The sequence below is a fragment of the Pogoniulus pusillus genome, chromosome 21, assembly GCF_015220805.1.
Source record: "Pogoniulus pusillus isolate bPogPus1 chromosome 21, bPogPus1.pri, whole genome shotgun sequence".
Taxonomy (NCBI): Eukaryota; Metazoa; Chordata; class Aves; order Piciformes; family Lybiidae; genus Pogoniulus; species Pogoniulus pusillus.
In genome coordinates this window covers 16,535,612-16,539,028 of record NC_087284.1, presented here as the reverse complement: position 1 = coordinate 16,539,028, position 3,417 = coordinate 16,535,612, and the positions used below count along the sequence as shown (strand labels likewise).

The 3,417-nt window shown below is 54.8% G+C and overlaps 1 long non-coding RNA gene across 1 annotated transcript; it reads left to right on the top strand.

The window, feature by feature from the left end:
- The first annotated feature begins 985 nt into the window (after positions 1-985).
- On the top strand, positions 986-3,224 carry LOC135184886 (uncharacterized). The gene is made up of 3 exons (XR_010306249.1): positions 986-1,177; positions 1,601-1,695; positions 3,148-3,224. It is a non-coding gene; the product is annotated as an uncharacterized LOC135184886 (long non-coding RNA).
- The last annotated feature ends 193 nt before the right edge of the window (positions 3,225-3,417 follow it).

Sequence of the window (3,417 nt, the reverse complement as noted above, 5' to 3'; positions counted from 1 at the left end):
GATGTAATGGTATTAGTACCAATACTAGCTGGCAGTTGAGTACCAACACAGCTGCTCATACAAAACTCCCACACATCACACTCCTGGTGGAATTGGAAGGAGGAGTGAGAGAAAAAGAATGAACAAAGGCCCTGTGGGTTGAGAGAAGGAGAGTTTAATGGATTAATACAAAACCCAGAGGATTATTTTCCAAGACAGAAGCAAAGCAAAGTGTGAAGCAAGAGAGAATGTAAACCCCAAACAGTATTTCCAGGGTATGTAAGCCACTCTTTTTATCCATAGAATTGTTCCGTTTAGACGATTTAAAAGAAAAAGACATCTTGTAACCGCTTCCCCTGGGGAACGCAGCCCCCAAAGCTATGTAAAACAGTTGCAGACGCCAAATGGCTCTGTACGCAGCCTACACCTCAGTGTACTGGATAGGAAAAAAACACGAGAGCGTTAAACATCAAAATACTCCGTTAGAGAGCATTCATGAACCTAGGGGAGAAGCCACTGAAGTTTACAATTGGAGTAGTCCATCGGCAGGGGGCGCGGGGCAGGCTGAGGAATCTGTGGCCCCAGAGCTGTCGCTTCCTCCGGCTCTGCTCCTCTGGCGTTTCCCGACCGGGAGAAACCCCTCACGTCAGCCCCTCTACACCCAGATCTCTCCCTCCGCTGCTGGCCACCCGGCTGCGAAGCGGCTGCTCTGGCGGCCGCCGTTGGCCCCGCTTACAGAGCCTGGCAGTCTCCTGCCGCTGCCCCGGCAAGGCCCACTCCCGTTGTGGCGGCTCTCTATTCTCCTGGCATTTCCCGACCGAGAGAAACCCTCACGTTAACTCCGTTATCTCCAGTACACGCAGAACTGTCTCAGCTGCTGGCCATGCCGGCTGCGGAGAAACTGCACTCGGCCGCGGGCGGTCAGTCCCGCCTGCTCACCATTTGAAGCCCAGGACGTCGTCCTAGCAACGCCCAGGCTTCCTCGGCGTATCCCCGGGACGCCCAGCTCTTACCGCTCCCGTGCCGGCGGCGCCGCCTTCGCGGCAGCTGCTCCCGTCACTGGCTCCCAGTGCCGCTTACAGACCCTTTCAGCATTCCGCCCTTACCTTGGCAACAAGTTCTTTACTATGAGGGTGCTGGAGCACTGGAACAGGTTGCCCAGGGAGGTGGTTAGGTGTCTTCCCTGAAGACATTCAAGGTGAGCCTCGACAGGGCCCGTGGTGACCTGGTCTAGTGAGGATGCCCCTGCAAGCGGGCCGGACTAGATGACCTCTAGAGGTCCCTTCCGGCCCCGACCACTCTATGATTGACAACGCCCAGGCTTCCTCAAGCCGTGCCGCATTGCCTGCTGGCGGCTCTCTGCTCCCCTGGCGCTTCCCCACCGGGAGAGACCCTCGAGCCAGCCTCTCCGCGCCCAGGTCTCAGTCCGCCGCTGGCCGCCCGGCTCCGAGGCAGCTGCTCTGGCGGCTGGCCATTAGTCCCGGTACAGACCGCGGCAGCCCCGCGCCGCTGCCCCGCCAGGCCCGCGCTTCCTCAGCCTGTGCCGCGCTGCTGCCGGCTCCCTGCTCCCCTGGCGCTTCCCCACCGAGAGGAACCCTCAAGATAGCTTCTCTTCGCCCAGATCTCCCTCTCCGCCGCTGGCCAGGCCACCGGTTCCGAAGCAGCTGCTCTCGCCGACCGTCCGAGTGACCATTCCAACCTCCTGCCGCTGCCCAGGTAAGGCCCACGCTCCCTCAACCTGTGCCGCGTAGCCTGCTGGCGGCTCTCTGCTCCCCTGGCGCTTCCCTACCGACAGAAAGCCTAAAGTCAGCCCCTTTACGCCCACATTTCCCTCTCCGCTGCTAGCCACCCGGCTCCGAAGCAGCTGCTCTCGCTATTGGCCGCTAGTCCTGGTTGGAGACCTTTCCAATCTCCCGCCGCTGCCCCGGCGAGGCCCAAGCTTCCTCAGCATGCGCCGCGTTGCCTGCCAGCTGCTGGCGGCGCTCCACTCCTCTGGCGTTTCCCGACCGAGAGGCACTCTCAGCCCCTCTACGCCCAGATCGCTCTCTCCGCTGCTGGCCAGGCCACCCGGCTGCGAAGCGGCTGCTCTGGCGACTGGCCCTTAGCCCCGAAAACAGAGCCTTGCAATCTCCTGCCGCTGCCCCGCAAGGCCCACGCTTCTTCAACCTGCCCCGCGACCGCCGCCGGTTGCAGTATTTCCCCACCGAGAGAAACCCCCGTGGTACCTCAGTACACCCAGCTCGCCCTCTCCGCTGCTGGCCATGCCGGCTGCGGGCAAACTGCACTCGGCCACGGGCGGTTAGTCCCGCCGGCCTACCATTTAAAACCCACGACGTTGTTTTTAATGGACTTTGATGAGTAACAGACATGCTCCTGAGCTGCAATGTACCTCTTCAAAAATCTATCAGTAATGACATTGAGACACTAGGTTTACACAGCTTTCCTAACTCCATGCTCAAGCTGACCAGGCACCCCTCACTCATTTCTCTAGGGCAGCTTATGACATCTGCCCCATCTATAGAATATAATTTCTATTTATACCCCATTGCATTATCACAGTATCACAGTATCATCAGGGTTGGAAGAGACCTCACAGATCATCAAGTCCAACCCTTTACCACAGAGCTCAAGGCTAGACCATGGCACCAAGTGCCACGTCCAACCTTGCCTTGAACAGCCCCAGGGACGACGACTCCACCACCTCCCCGGGCAGCCCATTCCAGTGTCCAATGACTCTCTCAGTGAAGAACTTTCTCCTCACCTCCAGCCTAAATTTCCCCTGGCGCAGCCTGAGGCTGTGTCCTCTTGTTCTGGTGCTGGCCACCTGAGAGAAGAGAGCAACCTCCTCCTGGCCACAACCACCCTTCAGGTAGTTGTAGACAGCAATAAGGTCACCCCTGAGCCTCCTCTTCTCCAGGCTAAACAATCCCAGCTCCCTCATATTGTTTAGAGTATTTCACTGATGACTTAAAGAATAACCATAATGTGTAGACATTGGCTTGGTACCTTCATTTTTATGTGGTTTTGAGGATAAAAAGTATGCATGCATATGTATGTTTCTGTATGTTGAATTCTGTAAGATGAATTCATCTTTTCCTCAGAAAAAAACAACTGACTTCACTGCAGTCAGCAGCAAAAGCTTCTTTATCAGGTTCTTCCTTATTTCAGTATTGCTCTTTGGAAACAAACAATTTTAGAATCACTGAACAATCTGATTCTGGAGAAGACAGACACTTTCAGAGGTAAAACCTGAAACATTACTACACAGGATTTGAGACTGCAACTGAAATAAGAAAATACCACCTAGCAAATACTTTTTATTATAATAAAGTTTTGCTTGTAATTAATTTATTAATACCAGCATTTGCTCTACAGAGACTTTGTACACTTAAAACTTTTTTACTACTTTTGTTGATATAAAAGCTTATACTGCAAATA